This window comes from Mixophyes fleayi, chromosome 9, assembly GCF_038048845.1.
Source record: "Mixophyes fleayi isolate aMixFle1 chromosome 9, aMixFle1.hap1, whole genome shotgun sequence".
In the NCBI taxonomy this organism is placed as follows: domain Eukaryota; kingdom Metazoa; phylum Chordata; class Amphibia; order Anura; family Limnodynastidae; genus Mixophyes; species Mixophyes fleayi.
Window position 1 is genome coordinate 28,455,678 of NC_134410.1, and position 17,500 is coordinate 28,473,177.

The following is a 17,500-nucleotide window of genomic DNA, read 5'->3' on the forward strand; positions in this document are numbered from 1 at the left end:
TCGTTTAAGACTAAATCAGAATGCACTTACTGGGGGCATAATTGAGATAATGTGTAAGTGTGCATATTTTTTTTAAAGTTTAGTTGAATTTTTTTCTTTAGTTCGCTCAACTGCACAATGTTAGGATAAGATTAAGTTGATATTTTAATGTCAGACTATGCCAAAATTGAAAGAAAACCTATCTTCTGAATGATGTCTTTTACATCCAGTCTTAACTGACTGTACAACTTATCCATTGAGGAATGTGTTTTTTCCAACTTAAGAAAAAGAACAAAATTGTCAGAAGTGGGATTTGAACCCACGCCTTCATACGGAGACCAGAAAACCCATTTAGAGGAAGACATTACTCTTGAGTCTGGCGCCTTAGACCGCTCGGCCATCCTGACACTTTTTAGTTGTGCCGTAAACCTATTCAACAATATTGTAAATTCTATTAAATATAATAATATGGCAGCTTATGAAAGGCAAACATTATATAGAATTTGAAAACTAATAATAAAAACACGATCTTGGATGTCTGTATTTCATGCGTCCACGTTCTACTAAGGGTTCAACCTAGTCTCAGGACAGACCCGTTGTTCTAACAGATATGGTGTCTCACTATGGAAAAGTAGAACAAGATTCTGAGTCTGTCCTCCATGCCTATCAAACTTTTCTTCACTATTTTTGATTATTTACTAACAAAAAGATAGTGTTGCAAAAAATGTCTACTTCAAACTCCATTGTTACAGACACCTACACTTCAGTTTATGAAAATGCAACCTTGCATCTTTCGCAGTTGTAAAGAAAATTTTGATTCGTTTAAGACTAAATCAGAATGCACTTACTGGGGGCATAATTGAGATAATGTGTAAGTGTGCATATTTTTTTAAAGTTTGGTTGAATTTTGTTCTTTAGTTCGCTCAACTGCACAATGTTAGGATAAGATTAGGTTGATATTTTAATGTCAGACTATGCCAAGATTGAAAGAAAACCTATCTTCTGAATGATGTCTTTTACATCCAGTCTTAACTGATTGTACAACTTATTCATTGAGGAATGTGTTTTTCCAACTTAACAAAAAGAACAAAATTGTCAGAAGTGGGATTTGAACCCACGCCTCCATACGGAGACCAGAAAACCCATTTAGAGGAAGACATTACTCTTGAGTCTGGCGCCTTAGACCGCTCGGCCATCCTGACACTTTTTAGTTGTGTCGTAAACCTATTCAACAATATTGTAAATTCTATTAAATATAATAATATGGCAGTTTATGATAGGCAAACATTATATAGAATTTGAAAACTAATAATAAAAACACGATCTTGGATGTCTGTATTTCATGCGTCCACGTTGTACTAAGGGTTCAACCTAGTCTCAGGACAGACCCGTTGTTCTAACAGATATGGTGTCTCACTATGGAAAAGTAGACCAAGATTCTGAGTCTGTCCTCCATGCCTATCAAACTTTTCTTCACTATTTTTGATTATTTACTAACAAAAAGATAGTGTTGCAAAAAATGTCTACTTCAAACTCCATTGTTACAGACACCTACACTTCAGTTTATGAAAATGCAACCTTGCATCTTTCGCAGTTGTAAAGAAAATTTTGATTCGTTTAAGACTAAATTTAGAATGCACTTACTGGGCGCATAATTGAGATAATGTGTAAGTGTGCATATTTTTTTAAAGTTTGGTTGAATTTTTTTCTTTAGTTCGCTAAACTGCACAATGTTAGGATAAGATTAAGTTGATATTTTAATGTCAGACTATGCCAAGATTGAAAGAAAACCTATCTTCTGAATGATGTCTTTTACATCCAGTCTTAACTGATTGTACAACTTATTAATTGAGGAATGTGTTTTTCCAACTTAACAAAAAGAACAAAATTGTCAGAAGTGGGATTTGAACCCACGCCTCCATACGGAGACCAGAGAACCCATTTAGAGGAAGACATTACTCTTGAGTCTGGCACCTTAGACCGCTCGGCCATCCTGACACTTTTTAGTTGTGTTGTAAACCTATTCAACAATATTGTAAATTCTATTAAATATAATAATATGGCAGCTTATGAAAGGCAAACATTATATAGAATTTGAAAACTAATAATAAAAACACGATCTTGGATGTCTGTATTTCATGCGTCCATGTTGTACTAAGGGTTCAACCTAGTCTCAGGACAGACCCGTTGTTCTAACAGATATGGTGTCTCACTATGGAAAAGTAGACCAAGATTCTAAATCTGTCCTCCATGCCTATCAAACTTTTCTTCACTATTTTTGATTATTTACTAACAAAAAGATAGTGTTGCAAAAAATGTCTACTTCAAACTCCATTGTTACAGACACCTACACTTCAGTTTATGAAAATGCAACCTTGCATCTTTCGCAGTTGTAAAGAAAATTTTGATTCGTTTAAGACTAAATCAGAATGCACTTACTGGGGGAATAATTGAGATAATGTGTAAGTGTGCATATTTTTTTAAAGTTTGGTTGAATTTTTTTCTTTAGTTCGCTCAACTGCACAATGTTAGGATAAGATTAAGTTGATATTTTAATGTCAGACTATGCCAAAATTGAAAGAAAACCTATCTTCTGAATGATGTCTTTTACATCCAGTCTTAACTGACTGTACAACTTATCCATTGAGGAATGTGTTTTTTCCAACTTAAGAAAAAGAACAAAATTGTCAGACGTGGGATTTGAACCCACGCCTCCATACGGAGACCAGAAAACCCATTTAGAGGAAGACATTACTCTTGAGTCTGGCGCCTTAGACCGCTCGGCCATCCTGACACTTTTTAGTTGTGCCGTAAACCTATTCAACAATATTGTAAATTCTATTAAATATAATAATATGGCAGTTTATGATAGGTAAACATTATATAGAATTTGAAAACTAATAATAAAAACACGATCTTGGATGTCTGTATTTCATGCGTCCACGTTGTACTAAGGGTTCAACCTAGTCTCAGGACAGACCCGTTGTTCTAACAGATATGGTGTCTCACTATGGAAAAGTAGACCAAGATTCTGAGTCTGTCCTCCATGCCTATCAAACTTTTCTTCACTATTTTTGATTATTTACTAACAAAAAGATAGTGTTGCAAAAAATGTCTACTTCAAACTCCATTGTTACAGACACCTACACTTCAGTTTATGAAAATGCAACCTTGCATCTTTCGCAGTTGTAAAGAAAATTTTGATTCGTTTAAGACTAAATTTAGAATGCACTTACTGGGCGCATAATTGAGATAATGTGTAAGTGTGCATATTTTTTTAAAGTTTGGTTGAATTTTTTTCTTTAGTTCGCTAAACTGCACAATGTTAGGATAAGATTAAGTTGATATTTTAATGTCAGACTATGCCAAGATTGAAAGAAAACCTATCTTCTGAATGATGTCTTTTACATCCAGTCTTAACTGATTGTACAACTTATTAATTGAGGAATGTGTTTTTCCAACTTAACAAAAAGAACAAAATTGTCAGAAGTGGGATTTGAACCCACGCCTCCATACGGAGACCAGAGAACCCATTTAGAGGAAGACATTACTCTTGAGTCTGGCACCTTAGACCGCTCGGCCATCCTGACACTTTTTAGTTGTGTTGTAAACCTATTCAACAATATTGTAAATTCTATTAAATATAATAATATGGCAGCTTATGAAAGGCAAACATTATATAGAATTTGAAAACTAATAATAAAAACACGATCTTGGATGTCTGTATTTCATGCGTCCACGTTGTACTAAGGGTTCAACCTAGTCTCAGGACAGACCCGTTGTTCTAACAGATATGGTGTCTCACTATGGAAAAGTAGACCAAGATTCTAAATCTGTCCTCCATGCCTATCAAACTTTTCTTCACTATTTTTGATTATTTACTAACAAAAAGATAGTGTTGCAAAAAATGTCTACTTCAAACTCCATTGTTACAGACACCTACACTTCAGTTTATGAAAATGCAACCTTGCATCTTTCGCAGTTGTAAAGAAAATTTTGATTCGTTTAAGACTAAATCAGAATGCACTTACTGGGGGCATAATTGAGATAATGTGTAAGTGTGCATATTTTTTTAAAGTTTAGTTGAATTTTTTTCTTTAGTTCGCTCAACTGCACAATGTTAGGATAAGATTAAGTTGATATTTTAATGTCAGACTATGCCAAAATTGAAAGAAAACCTATCTTCTGAATGATGTCTTTTACATCCAGTCTTAACTGACTGTACAACTTATCCATTGAGGAATGTGTTTTTTCCAACTTAAGAAAAAGAACAAAATTGTCAGAAGTGGGATTTGAACCCACGCCTTCATACGGAGACCAGAAAACCCATTTAGAGGAAGACATTACTCTTGAGTCTGGCGCCTTAGACCGCTCGGCCATCCTGACACTTTTTAGTTGTGCCGTAAACCTATTCAACAATATTGTAAATTCTATTAAATATAATAATATGGCAGCTTATGAAAGGCAAACATTATATAGAATTTGAAAACTAATAATAAAAACACGATCTTGGATGTCTGTATTTCATGCGTCCACGTTCTACTAAGGGTTCAACCTAGTCTCAGGACAGACCCGTTGTTCTAACAGATATGGTGTCTCACTATGGAAAAGTAGAACAAGATTCTGAGTCTGTCCTCCATGCCTATCAAACTTTTCTTCACTATTTTTGATTATTTACTAACAAAAAGATAGTGTTGCAAAAAATGTCTACTTCAAACTCCATTGTTACAGACACCTACACTTCAGTTTATGAAAATGCAACCTTGCATCTTTCGCAGTTGTAAAGAAAATTTTGATTCGTTTAAGACTAAATCAGAATGCACTTACTGGGGGCATAATTGAGATAATGTGTAAGTGTGCATATTTTTTTAAAGTTTGGTTGAATTTTGTTCTTTAGTTCGCTCAACTGCACAATGTTAGGATAAGATTAGGTTGATATTTTAATGTCAGACTATGCCAAGATTGAAAGAAAACCTATCTTCTGAATGATGTCTTTTACATCCAGTCTTAACTGATTGTACAACTTATTCATTGAGGAATGTGTTTTTCCAACTTAACAAAAAGAACAAAATTGTCAGAAGTGGGATTTGAACCCACGCCTCCATACGGAGACCAGAAAACCCATTTAGAGGAAGACATTACTCTTGAGTCTGGCGCCTTAGACCGCTCGGCCATCCTGACACTTTTTAGTTGTGTCGTAAACCTATTCAACAATATTGTAAATTCTATTAAATATAATAATATGGCAGTTTATGATAGGCAAACATTATATAGAATTTGAAAACTAATAATAAAAACACGATCTTGGATGTCTGTATTTCATGCGTCCACGTTGTACTAAGGGTTCAACCTAGTCTCAGGACAGACCCGTTGTTCTAACAGATATGGTGTCTCACTATGGAAAAGTAGACCAAGATTCTGAGTCTGTCCTCCATGCCTATCAAACTTTTCTTCACTATTTTTGATTATTTACTAACAAAAAGATAGTGTTGCAAAAAATGTCTACTTCAAACTCCATTGTTACAGACACCTACACTTCAGTTTATGAAAATGCAACCTTGCATCTTTCGCAGTTGTAAAGAAAATTTTGATTCGTTTAAGACTAAATTTAGAATGCACTTACTGGGCGCATAATTGAGATAATGTGTAAGTGTGCATATTTTTTTAAAGTTTGGTTGAATTTTTTTCTTTAGTTCGCTAAACTGCACAATGTTAGGATAAGATTAAGTTGATATTTTAATGTCAGACTATGCCAAGATTGAAAGAAAACCTATCTTCTGAATGATGTCTTTTACATCCAGTCTTAACTGATTGTACAACTTATTAATTGAGGAATGTGTTTTTCCAACTTAACAAAAAGAACAAAATTGTCAGAAGTGGGATTTGAACCCACGCCTCCATACGGAGACCAGAGAACCCATTTAGAGGAAGACATTACTCTTGAGTCTGGCACCTTAGACCGCTCGGCCATCCTGACACTTTTTAGTTGTGTTGTAAACCTATTCAACAATATTGTAAATTCTATTAAATATAATAATATGGCAGCTTATGAAAGGCAAACATTATATAGAATTTGAAAACTAATAATAAAAACACGATCTTGGATGTCTGTATTTCATGCGTCCACGTTGTACTAAGGGTTCAACCTAGTCTCAGGACAGACCCGTTGTTCTAACAGATATGGTGTCTCACTATGGAAAAGTAGACCAAGATTCTAAATCTGTCCTCCATGCCTATCAAACTTTTCTTCACTATTTTTGATTATTTACTAACAAAAAGATAGTGTTGCAAAAAATGTCTACTTCAAACTCCATTGTTACAGACACCTACACTTCAGTTTATGAAAATGCAACCTTGCATCTTTCGCAGTTGTAAAGAAAATTTTGATTCGTTTAAGACTAAATCAGAATGCACTTACTGGGGGCATAATTGAGATAATGTGTAAGTGTGCATATTTTTTTAAAGTTTGGTTGAATTTTTTTCTTTAGTTCGCTCAACTGCACAATGTTAGGATAAGATTAAGTTGATATTTTAATGTCAGACTATGCCAAAATTGAAAGAAAACCTATCTTCTGAATGATGTCTTTTACATCCAGTCTTAACTGACTGTACAACTTATCCATTGAGGAATGTGTTTTTTCCAACTTAAGAAAAAGAACAAAATTGTCAGACGTGGGATTTGAACCCACGCCTCCATACGGAGACCAGAAAACCCATTTAGAGGAAGACATTACTCTTGAGTCTGGCGCCTTAGACCGCTCGGCCATCCTGACACTTTTTAGTTGTGCCGTAAACCTATTCAACAATATTGTAAATTCTATTAAATATAATAATATGGCAGTTTATGATAGGCAAACATTATATAGAATTTGAAAACTAATAATAAAAACACGATCTTGGATGTCTGTATTTCATGCGTCCACGTTGTACTAAGGGTTCAACCTAGTCTCAGGACAGACCCGTTGTTCTAACAGATATGGTGTCTCACTATGGAAAAGTAGACCAAGATTCTGAGTCTGTCCTCCATGCCTATCAAACTTTTCTTCACTATTTTTGATTATTTACTAACAAAAAGATAGTGTTGCAAAAAATGTCTACTTCAAACTCCATTGTTACAGACACCTACACTTCAGTTTATGAAAATGCAACCTTGCATCTTTCGCAGTTGTAAAGAAAATTTTGATTCGTTTAAGACTAAATTTAGAATGCACTTACTGGGCGCATAATTGAGATAATGTGTAAGTGTGCATATTTTTTTAAAGTTTGGTTGAATTTTTTTCTTTAGTTCGCTAAACTGCACAATGTTAGGATAAGATTAAGTTGATATTTTAATGTCAGACTATGCCAAGATTGAAAGAAAACCTATCTTCTGAATGATGTCTTTTACATCCAGTCTTAACTGATTGTACAACTTATTAATTGAGGAATGTGTTTTTCCAACTTAACAAAAAGAACAAAATTGTCAGAAGTGGGATTTGAACCCACGCCTCCATACGGAGACCAGAGAACCCATTTAGAGGAAGACATTACTCTTGAGTCTGGCACCTTAGACCGCTCGGCCATCCTGACACTTTTTAGTTGTGTTGTAAACCTATTCAACAATATTGTAAATTCTATTAAATATAATAATATGGCAGCTTATGAAAGGCAAACATTATATAGAATTTGAAAACTAATAATAAAAACACGATCTTGGATGTCTGTATTTCATGCGTCCACGTTGTACTAAGGGTTCAACCTAGTCTCAGGACAGACCCGTTGTTCTAACAGATATGGTGTCTCACTATGGAAAAGTAGACCAAGATTCTAAATCTGTCCTCCATGCCTATCAAACTTTTCTTCACTATTTTTGATTATTTACTAACAAAAAGATAGTGTTGCAAAAAATGTCTACTTCAAACTCCATTGTTACAGACACCTACACTTCAGTTTATGAAAATGCAACCTTGCATCTTTCGCAGTTGTAAAGAAAATTTTGATTCGTTTAAGACTAAATCAGAATGCACTTACTGGGGGCATAATTGAGATAATGTGTAAGTGTGCATATTTTTTTAAAGTTTGGTTGAATTTTTTTCTTTAGTTCGCTCAACTGCACAATGTTAGGATAAGATTAAGTTGATATTTTAATGTCAGACTATGCCAAAATTGAAAGAAAACCTATCTTCTGAATGATGTCTTTTACATCCAGTCTTAACTGACTGTACAACTTATCCATTGAGGAATGTGTTTTTTCCAACTTAAGAAAAAGAACAAAATTGTCAGACGTGGGATTTGAACCCACGCCTCCATACGGAGACCAGAAAACCCATTTAGAGGAAGACATTACTCTTGAGTCTGGCGCCTTAGACCGCTCGGCCATCCTGACACTTTTTAGTTGTGCCGTAAACCTATTCAACAATATTGTAAATTCTATTAAATATAATAATATGGCAGTTTATGATAGGCAAACATTATATAGAATTTGAAAACTAATAATAAAAACACGATCTTGGATGTCTGTATTTCATGCGTCCACGTTGTACTAAGGGTTCAACCTAGTCTCAGGACAGACCCGTTGTTCTAACAGATATGGTGTCTCACTATGGAAAAGTAGACCAAGATTCTGAGTCTGTCCTCCATGCCTATCAAACTTTTCTTCACTATTTTTGATTATTTACTAACAAAAAGATAGTGTTGCAAAAAATGTCTACTTCAAACTCCATTGTTACAGACACCTACACTTCAGTTTATGAAAATGCAACCTTGCATCTTTCGCAGTTGTAAAGAAAATTTTGATTCGTTTAAGACTAAATCAGAATGCACTTACTGGGGGCATAATTGAGATAATGTGTAAGTGTGCATATTTTTTTAAAGTTTGGTTGAATTTTTTTCTTTAGTTCGCTAAACTGCACAATGTTAGGATAAGATTAAGTTGATATTTTAATGTCAGACTATGCCAAGTTTGAAAGAAAACCTATCTTCTGAATGATGTCTTTTACATCCAGTCTTAACTGATTGTACAACTTATTAATTGAGGAATGTGTTTTTCCAACTTAACAAAAAGAACAAAATTGTCAGAAGTGGGATTTGAACCCACGCCTCCATACGGAGACCAGAAAACCCATTTAGAGGAAGACATTACTCTTGAGTCTGGCACCTTAGACCGCTCGGCCATCCTGACACTTTTTAGTTGTGTTGTAAACCTATTCAACAATATTGTAAATTCTATTAAATATAATAATATGGCAGCTTATGAAAGGCAAACATTATATAGAATTTGAAAACTAATAATAAAAACACGATCTTGGATGTCTGTATTTCATGCGTCCACGTTGTACTAAGGGTTCAACCTAGTCTCAGGACAGACCCGTTGTTCTAACAGATATGGTGTCTCACTATGGAAAAGTAGACCAAGATTCTGAGTCTGTCCTCCATGCCTATCAAACTTTTCTTCACTATTTTTGATTATTTACTAACAAAAAAAAAGTGTTGCAAAAAATGTCTACTTCAAACTCCATTATTACAGACACCTACACTTCAGTTTATGAAAATGCAACCTTGCATCTTTCGCAGTTGTAAAGAAAATTTTGATTCGTTTAAGACTAAATCAGAATGCACTTACTGGGGGCATAATTGAGATAATGTGTAAGTGTGCATATTTTTTTAAAGTTTGGTTGAATTTTGTTCTTTAGTTCGCTCAACTGCACAATGTTAGGATAAGATTAGGTTGATATTTTAATGTCAGACTATGCCAAGATTGAAAGAAAACCTATCTTCTGAATGATGTCTTTTACATCCAGTCTTAACTGATTGTACAACTTATTCATTGAGGAATGTGTTTTTCCAACTTAACAAAAAGAACAAAATTGTCAGAAGTGGGATTTGAACCCACGCCTCCATACGGAGACCAGAAAACCCATTTAGAGGAAGACATTACTCTTGAGTCTGGCACCTTAGACCGCTCGGCCATCCTGACACTTTTTAGTTGTGTTGTAAACCTATTCAACAATATTGTAAATTCTATTAAATATAATAATATGGCAGCTTATGAAAGGCAAACATTATATAGAATTTGAAAACTAATAATAAAAACACGATCTTGGATGTCTGTATTTCATGCGTCCACGTTGTACTAAGGGTTCAACCTAGTCTCAGGACAGACCCGTTGTTCTAACAGATATGGTGTCTCACTATGGAAAAGTAGACCAAGATTCAGAGTCTGTCCTCCATGCCTATCAAACTTTTCTTCACTATTTTTGATTATTTACTAACAAAAAGATAGTGTTGCAAAAAATGTCTACTTCAAACTCCATTTTTACAGACAACTACATTTCAGTTTATGAAAACGCAACCTTGCATCTTTCGCAGTTGTAAAGAAAATTTTGATTCGTTTAAGACTAAATCAGAATGCACTTACTGGGGGCATAATTGAGATAATGTGTAAGTGTGCATATTTTTTTAAAGTTTGGTTGAATTTTTTTCTTTAGTTCGCTCAACTGCACAATGTTAGGATAAGATTAGGTTGATATTTTAATGTCAGACTATGCCAAGATTGAAAGAAAACCTATCTTCTGAATGATGTCTTTTACATCCAGTCTTAACTGATTGTACAACTTATTAATTGAGGAATGTGTTTTTCCAACTTAACAAAAAGAACAAAATTGTCAGAAGTGGGATTTGAACCCACGCCTCCATATGGAGACCAGAAAACCCATTTAGAGGAAGACATTACTCTTGAGTCTTGCACCTTAGACCGCTCGGCCATCCTGACACTTTTTAGTTGTGTTGTAAACCTATTCAACAATATTGTAAATTCTATTAAATATAATAATATGGCAGCTTATGAAAGGCAAACATTATATAGAATTTGAAAACTAATAATAAAAACACGATCTTGGATGTCTGTATTTCATGCGTCCACGTTGTACTAAGGGTTCAACCTAGTCTCAGGACAGACCCGTTGTTCTAACAGATATGGTGTCTCACTATGGAAAAGTAGACCAAGATTCTGAGTCTGTCCTCCATGCCTATCAAACTTTTCTTCACTATTTTTGATTATTTACTAACAAAAAAAAAGTGTTGCAAAAAATGTCTACTTCAAACTCCATTGTTACAGACACCTACACTTCAGTTTATGAAAATGCAACCTTGCATCTTTCGTAGTTGTAAAGAAAATTTTGATTCGTTTAAGACTAAATCAGAATGCACTTACTGGGGGCATAATTGAGATAATGTGTAAGTGTGCATATTTTTTTAAAGTTTGGTTGAATTTTTTTCTTTAGTTCGCTCAACTGCACAATGTTAGGATAAGATTAGGTTGATATTTTAATGTCAGACTATGCCAAGATTGAAAGAAAACCTATCTTCTGAATGATGTCTTTTACATCCAGTCTTAACTGATTGTACAACTTATTCATTGAGGAATGTGTTTTTCCAACTTAACAAAAAGAACAAAATTGTCAGAAGTGGGATTTGAACCCACGCCTCCATACGGAGACCAGAAAACCCATTTAGAGGAAGACATTACTCTTGAGTCTGGCACCTTAGACCACTTGGCCATCCTGACACTTTTTAGTTGTGTTGTAAACCTATTCAACAATATTGTAAATTCTATTAAATATAATAATATGGCAGCTTATGAAAGGCAAACATTATATAGAATTTGAAAACTAATAATAAAAACACGATCTTGGATGTCTGTATTTCATGCGTCCACGTTGTACTAAGGGTTCAACCTAGTCTCAGGACAGACCCGTTGTTCTAACAGATATGGTGTCTCACTATGGAAAAGTAGACCAAGATTCTCAGTCTGTCCTCCATGCCTATCAAACTTTTCTTCACTATTTTTGATTATTTAATAACAAAAAGATAGTGTTGCAAAAAATGTCTACTTCAAACTCCATTTTTACAGACAACTACACTTCAGTTTATGAAAACGCAACCTTGCATCTTTCGCAGTTGTAAAGAAAATTTTGATTCGTTTAAGACTAAATCAGAATGCACTTACTGGGGGCATAATTGAGATAGTGTGTAAGTGTACATATTTTTTTAAAGTTTGGTTGAATTTTTTTCTTTAGTTCGCTAAACTGCACAATGTTAGGATAAGATTAAGTTGATATTTTAATGTCAGACTATGCCAAGATTGAAAGAAAACCTATCTTCTGAATGATGTCTTTTACATCCAGTCTTAACTGACTGTACAATTTATCCATTGAGGAATGTGTTTTTCCAACTTAAGAAAAAGAACAATATTGTCAGAAGTGGGATTTGAACCCACGCCTCCATATGGAGACCAGAAAACCCATTTAGAGGAAGACATTACTCTTGAGTCTGGCGCCTTAGACCGCTCGGCCATCCTGACACTTTTTAGTTGTGCCGTAAACCTATTCAACAATATTGTAAATTCTATTAAATATAATAATATGGCAGTTTATGATAGGCAAACATTATATAGAATTTGAAAACTAATAATAAAAACACGATCTTGGATGTCTGTATTTCATGCGTCCACGTTGTACTAAGGGTTCAACCTAGTCTCAGGACAGACCCGTTGTTCTAACAGATATGGTGTCTCACTATGGAAAAGTAGACCAAGATTCTGAGTCTGTCCTCCATGCCTATCAAACTTTTCTTCACTATTTTTGATTATTTACTAACAAAAAGATAGTGTTGCAAAAAATGTCTACTTCAAACTCCATTGTTACAGACACCTACACTTCAGTTTATGAAAATGCAACCTTGCATCTTTCGCAGTTGTAAAGAAAATTTTGATTCGTTTAAGACTAAATCAGAATGCACTTACTGGGGGCATAATTGAGATAATGTGTAAGTGTGCATATTTTTTTAAAGTTTGGTTGAATTTTTTTCTTTAGTTCGCTAAACTGCACAATGTTAGGATAAGATTAAGTTGATATTTTAATGTCAGACTATGCCAAGTTTGAAAGAAAACCTATCTTCTGAATGATGTCTTTTACATCCAGTCTTAACTGATTGTACAACTTATTAATTGAGGAATGTGTTTTTCCAACTTAACAAAAAGAACAAAATTGTCAGAAGTGGGATTTGAACCCACGCCTCCATACGGAGACCAGAAAACCCATTTAGAGGAAGACATTACTCTTGAGTCTGGCACCTTAGACCGCTCGGCCATCCTGACACTTTTTAGTTGTGTTGTAAACCTATTCAACAATATTGTAAATTCTATTAAATATAATAATATGGCAGCTTATGAAAGGCAAACATTATATAGAATTTGAAAACTAATAATAAAAACACGATCTTGGATGTCTGTATTTCATGCGTCCACGTTGTACTAAGGGTTCAACCTAGTCTCAGGACAGACCCGTTGTTCTAACAGATATGGTGTCTCACTATGGAAAAGTAGACCAAGATTCTGAGTCTGTCCTCCATGCCTATCAAACTTTTCTTCACTATTTTTGATTATTTACTAACAAAAAAAAAGTGTTGCAAAAAATGTCTACTTCAAACTCCATTATTACAGACACCTACACTTCAGTTTATGAAAATGCAACCTTGCATCTTTCGCAGTTGTAAAGAAAATTTTGATTCGTTTAAGACTAAATCAGAATGCACTTACTGGGGGCATAATTGAGATAATGTGTAAGTGTGCATATTTTTTTAAAGTTTGGTTGAATTTTGTTCTTTAGTTCGCTCAACTGCACAATGTTAGGATAAGATTAGGTTGATATTTTAATGTCAGACTATGCCAAGATTGAAAGAAAACCTATCTTCTGAATGATGTCTTTTACATCCAGTCTTAACTGATTGTACAACTTATTCATTGAGGAATGTGTTTTTCCAACTTAACAAAAAGAACAAAATTGTCAGAAGTGGGATTTGAACCCACGCCTCCATACGGAGACCAGAAAACCCATTTAGAGGAAGACATTACTCTTGAGTCTGGCACCTTAGACCGCTCGGCCATCCTGACACTTTTTAGTTGTGTTGTAAACCTATTCAACAATATTGTAAATTCTATTAAATATAATAATATGGCAGCTTATGAAAGGCAAACATTATATAGAATTTGAAAACTAATAATAAAAACACGATCTTGGATGTCTGTATTTCATGCGTCCACGTTGTACTAAGGGTTCAACCTAGTCTCAGGACAGACCCGTTGTTCTAACAGATATGGTGTCTCACTATGGAAAAGTAGACCAAGATTCAGAGTCTGTCCTCCATGCCTATCAAACTTTTCTTCACTATTTTTGATTATTTACTAACAAAAAGATAGTGTTGCAAAAAATGTCTACTTCAAACTCCATTTTTACAGACAACTACATTTCAGTTTATGAAAACGCAACCTTGCATCTTTCGCAGTTGTAAAGAAAATTTTGATTCGTTTAAGACTAAATCAGAATGCACTTACTGGGGGCATAATTGAGATAATGTGTAAGTGTGCATATTTTTTTAAAGTTTGGTTGAATTTTTTTCTTTAGTTCGCTCAACTGCACAATGTTAGGATAAGATTAGGTTGATATTTTAATGTCAGACTATGCCAAGATTGAAAGAAAACCTATCTTCTGAATGATGTCTTTTACATCCAGTCTTAACTGATTGTACAACTTATTAATTGAGGAATGTGTTTTTCCAACTTAACAAAAAGAACAAAATTGTCAGAAGTGGGATTTGAACCCACGCCTCCATATGGAGACCAGAAAACCCATTTAGAGGAAGACATTACTCTTGAGTCTTGCACCTTAGACCGCTCGGCCATCCTGACACTTTTTAGTTGTGTTGTAAACCTATTCAACAATATTGTAAATTCTATTAAATATAATAATATGGCAGCTTATGAAAGGCAAACATTATATAGAATTTGAAAACTAATAATAAAAACACGATCTTGGATGTCTGTATTTCATGCGTCCACGTTGTACTAAGGGTTCAACCTAGTCTCAGGACAGACCCGTTGTTCTAACAGATATGGTGTCTCACTATGGAAAAGTAGACCAAGATTCTGAGTCTGTCCTCCATGCCTATCAAACTTTTCTTCACTATTTTTGATTATTTACTAACAAAAAAAAAGTGTTGCAAAAAATGTCTACTTCAAACTCCATTGTTACAGACACCTACACTTCAGTTTATGAAAATGCAACCTTGCATCTTTCGTAGTTGTAAAGAAAATTTTGATTCGTTTAAGACTAAATCAGAATGCACTTACTGGGGGCATAATTGAGATAATGTGTAAGTGTGCATATTTTTTTAAAGTTTGGTTGAATTTTTTTCTTTAGTTCGCTCAACTGCACAATGTTAGGATAAGATTAGGTTGATATTTTAATGTCAGACTATGCCAAGATTGAAAGAAAACCTATCTTCTGAATGATGTCTTTTACATCCAGTCTTAACTGATTGTACAACTTATTCATTGAGGAATGTGTTTTTCCAACTTAACAAAAAGAACAAAATTGTCAGAAGTGGGATTTGAACCCACGCCTCCATACGGAGACCAGAAAACCCATTTAGAGGAAGACATTACTCTTGAGTCTGGCACCTTAGACCACTGGGCCATCCTGACACTTTTTAGTTGTGTTGTAAACCTATTCAACAATATTGTAAATTCTATTAAATATAATAATATGGCAGCTTATGAAAGGCAAACATTATATAGAATTTGAAAACTAATAATAAAAACACGATCTTGGATGTCTGTATTTCATGCGTCCACGTTGTACTAAGGGTTCAACCTAGTCTCAGGACAGACCCGTTGTTCTAACAGATATGGTGTCTCACTATGGAAAAGTAGACCAAGATTCTCAGTCTGTCCTCCATGCCTATCAAACTTTTCTTCACTATTTTTGATTATTTAATAACAAAAAGATAGTGTTGCAAAAAATGTCTACTTCAAACTCCATTTTTACAGACAACTACACTTCAGTTTATGAAAACGCAACCTTGCATCTTTCGCAGTTGTAAAGAAAATTTTGATTCGTTTAAGACTAAATCAGAATGCACTTACTGGGGGCATAATTGAGATAGTGTGTAAGTGTACATATTTTTTTAAAGTTTGGTTGAATTTTTTTCTTTAGTTCGCTAAACTGCACAATGTTAGGATAAGATTAAGTTGATATTTTAATGTCAGACTATGCCAAGATTGAAAGAAAACCTATCTTCTGAATGATGTCTTTTACATCCAGTCTTAACTGACTGTACAATTTATCCATTGAGGAATGTGTTTTTCCAACTTAAGAAAAAGAACAATATTGTCAGAAGTGGGATTTGAACCCACGCCTCCATATGGAGACCAGAAAACCCATTTAGAGGAAGACATTACTCTTGAGTCTGGCGCCTTAGACCGCTCGGCCATCCTGACACTTTTTAGTTGTGCCGTAAACCTATTCAACAATATTGTAAATTCTATTAAATATAATAATATGGCAGTTTATGATAGGCAAACATTATATAGAATTTGAAAACTAATAATAAAAACACGATCTTGGATGTCTGTATTTCATGCGTCCACGTTGTACTAAGGGTTCAACCTAGTCTCAGGACAGACCCGTTGTTCTAACAGATATGGTGTCTCACTATGGAAAAGTAGACCAAGATTCTGAGTCTGTCCTCCATGCCTATCAAACTTTTCTTCACTATTTTTGATTATTTACTAACAAAAAGATAGTGTTGCAAAAAATGTCTACTTCAAACTCCATTGTTACAGACACCTACACTTCAGTTTATGAAAATGCAACCTTGCATCTTTCGCAGTTGTAAAGAAAATTTTGATTCGTTTAAGACTAAATCAGAATGCACTTACTGGGGGCATAATTGAGATAATGTGTAAGTGTGCATATTTTTTTAAAGTTTGGTTGAATTTTTTTCTTTAGTTCGCTAAACTGCACAATGTTAGGATAAGATTAAGTTGATATTTTAATGTCAGACTATGCCAAGTTTGAAAGAAAACCTATCTTCTGAATGATGTCTTTTACATCCAGTCTTAACTGATTGTACAACTTATTAATTGAGGAATGTGTTTTTCCAACTTAACAAAAAGAACAAAATTGTCAGAAGTGGGATTTGAACCCACGCCTCCATATGGAGACCAGAAAACCCATTTAGAGGAAGACATTACTCTTGAGTCTTGCACCTTAGACCGCTCGGCCATCCTGACACTTTTTAGTTGTGTTGTAAACCTATTCAACAATATTGTAAATTCTATTAAATATAATAATATGGCAGCTTATGAAAGGCAAACATTATATAGAATTTGAAAACTAATAATAAAAACACGATCTTGGATGTCTGTATTTCATGCGTCCACGTTGTACTAAGGGTTCAACCTAGTCTCAGGACAGACCCGTTGTTCTAACAGATATGGTGTCTCACTATGGAAAAGTAGACCAAGATTCTGAGTCTGTCCTCCATTGCCTATCAAACTTTTCTTCACTATTTTTGATTATTTACTAACAAAAAAAAAGTGTTGCAAAAAATGTCTACTTCAAACTCCATTGTTACAGACACCTACACTTCAGTTTATGAAAATGCAACCTTGCATCTTTCGTAGTTGTAAAGAAAATTTTGA

The 17,500-nt window shown here is 34.3% G+C and overlaps 1 long non-coding RNA gene and 19 other non-coding genes across 20 annotated transcripts in view; 1 reads left to right on the forward strand and 19 right to left on the reverse strand.

The window, feature by feature from the left end:
- Positions 1 to 17,500, forward strand: part of LOC142102353 (uncharacterized) — a 281,858-nt gene that overhangs the window by 75,607 nt on the left and 188,751 nt on the right. The window lies entirely within an intron of this gene.
- TRNAL-CAA (transfer RNA leucine (anticodon CAA)) lies at positions 278 to 386 on the reverse strand. The gene is made up of 2 exons: positions 349 to 386; positions 278 to 323 (listed from the first exon to the last, which is right to left on the reverse strand). It is a non-coding gene; the product is annotated as a tRNA-Leu (tRNA).
- On the reverse strand, positions 1,073 to 1,181 carry TRNAL-CAA (transfer RNA leucine (anticodon CAA)). Its single transcript has 2 exons — positions 1,144 to 1,181; positions 1,073 to 1,118 (listed from the first exon to the last, which is right to left on the reverse strand). It is a non-coding gene; the product is annotated as a tRNA-Leu (tRNA).
- TRNAL-CAA (transfer RNA leucine (anticodon CAA)) lies at positions 1,869 to 1,977 on the reverse strand. Its single transcript has 2 exons — positions 1,940 to 1,977; positions 1,869 to 1,914 (listed from the first exon to the last, which is right to left on the reverse strand). It is a non-coding gene; the product is annotated as a tRNA-Leu (tRNA).
- On the reverse strand, positions 2,665 to 2,773 carry TRNAL-CAA (transfer RNA leucine (anticodon CAA)). The gene is made up of 2 exons: positions 2,736 to 2,773; positions 2,665 to 2,710 (listed from the first exon to the last, which is right to left on the reverse strand). It is a non-coding gene; the product is annotated as a tRNA-Leu (tRNA).
- TRNAL-CAA (transfer RNA leucine (anticodon CAA)) lies at positions 3,461 to 3,569 on the reverse strand. Its single transcript has 2 exons — positions 3,532 to 3,569; positions 3,461 to 3,506 (listed from the first exon to the last, which is right to left on the reverse strand). It is a non-coding gene; the product is annotated as a tRNA-Leu (tRNA).
- On the reverse strand, positions 4,257 to 4,365 carry TRNAL-CAA (transfer RNA leucine (anticodon CAA)). Its single transcript has 2 exons — positions 4,328 to 4,365; positions 4,257 to 4,302 (listed from the first exon to the last, which is right to left on the reverse strand). It is a non-coding gene; the product is annotated as a tRNA-Leu (tRNA).
- On the reverse strand, positions 5,052 to 5,160 carry TRNAL-CAA (transfer RNA leucine (anticodon CAA)). Its single transcript has 2 exons — positions 5,123 to 5,160; positions 5,052 to 5,097 (listed from the first exon to the last, which is right to left on the reverse strand). It is a non-coding gene; the product is annotated as a tRNA-Leu (tRNA).
- On the reverse strand, positions 5,848 to 5,956 carry TRNAL-CAA (transfer RNA leucine (anticodon CAA)). Its single transcript has 2 exons — positions 5,919 to 5,956; positions 5,848 to 5,893 (listed from the first exon to the last, which is right to left on the reverse strand). It is a non-coding gene; the product is annotated as a tRNA-Leu (tRNA).
- Positions 6,644 to 6,752, reverse strand: TRNAL-CAA (transfer RNA leucine (anticodon CAA)). Its single transcript has 2 exons — positions 6,715 to 6,752; positions 6,644 to 6,689 (listed from the first exon to the last, which is right to left on the reverse strand). It is a non-coding gene; the product is annotated as a tRNA-Leu (tRNA).
- Positions 7,440 to 7,548, reverse strand: TRNAL-CAA (transfer RNA leucine (anticodon CAA)). Its single transcript has 2 exons — positions 7,511 to 7,548; positions 7,440 to 7,485 (listed from the first exon to the last, which is right to left on the reverse strand). It is a non-coding gene; the product is annotated as a tRNA-Leu (tRNA).
- On the reverse strand, positions 8,236 to 8,344 carry TRNAL-CAA (transfer RNA leucine (anticodon CAA)). Its single transcript has 2 exons — positions 8,307 to 8,344; positions 8,236 to 8,281 (listed from the first exon to the last, which is right to left on the reverse strand). It is a non-coding gene; the product is annotated as a tRNA-Leu (tRNA).
- On the reverse strand, positions 9,031 to 9,139 carry TRNAL-CAA (transfer RNA leucine (anticodon CAA)). Its single transcript has 2 exons — positions 9,102 to 9,139; positions 9,031 to 9,076 (listed from the first exon to the last, which is right to left on the reverse strand). It is a non-coding gene; the product is annotated as a tRNA-Leu (tRNA).
- On the reverse strand, positions 9,826 to 9,934 carry TRNAL-CAA (transfer RNA leucine (anticodon CAA)). Its single transcript has 2 exons — positions 9,897 to 9,934; positions 9,826 to 9,871 (listed from the first exon to the last, which is right to left on the reverse strand). It is a non-coding gene; the product is annotated as a tRNA-Leu (tRNA).
- TRNAL-CAA (transfer RNA leucine (anticodon CAA)) lies at positions 11,416 to 11,524 on the reverse strand. Its single transcript has 2 exons — positions 11,487 to 11,524; positions 11,416 to 11,461 (listed from the first exon to the last, which is right to left on the reverse strand). It is a non-coding gene; the product is annotated as a tRNA-Leu (tRNA).
- On the reverse strand, positions 12,211 to 12,319 carry TRNAL-CAA (transfer RNA leucine (anticodon CAA)). The gene is made up of 2 exons: positions 12,282 to 12,319; positions 12,211 to 12,256 (listed from the first exon to the last, which is right to left on the reverse strand). It is a non-coding gene; the product is annotated as a tRNA-Leu (tRNA).
- TRNAL-CAA (transfer RNA leucine (anticodon CAA)) lies at positions 13,006 to 13,114 on the reverse strand. Its single transcript has 2 exons — positions 13,077 to 13,114; positions 13,006 to 13,051 (listed from the first exon to the last, which is right to left on the reverse strand). It is a non-coding gene; the product is annotated as a tRNA-Leu (tRNA).
- Positions 13,801 to 13,909, reverse strand: TRNAL-CAA (transfer RNA leucine (anticodon CAA)). Its single transcript has 2 exons — positions 13,872 to 13,909; positions 13,801 to 13,846 (listed from the first exon to the last, which is right to left on the reverse strand). It is a non-coding gene; the product is annotated as a tRNA-Leu (tRNA).
- TRNAL-CAA (transfer RNA leucine (anticodon CAA)) lies at positions 15,391 to 15,499 on the reverse strand. Its single transcript has 2 exons — positions 15,462 to 15,499; positions 15,391 to 15,436 (listed from the first exon to the last, which is right to left on the reverse strand). It is a non-coding gene; the product is annotated as a tRNA-Leu (tRNA).
- On the reverse strand, positions 16,186 to 16,294 carry TRNAL-CAA (transfer RNA leucine (anticodon CAA)). Its single transcript has 2 exons — positions 16,257 to 16,294; positions 16,186 to 16,231 (listed from the first exon to the last, which is right to left on the reverse strand). It is a non-coding gene; the product is annotated as a tRNA-Leu (tRNA).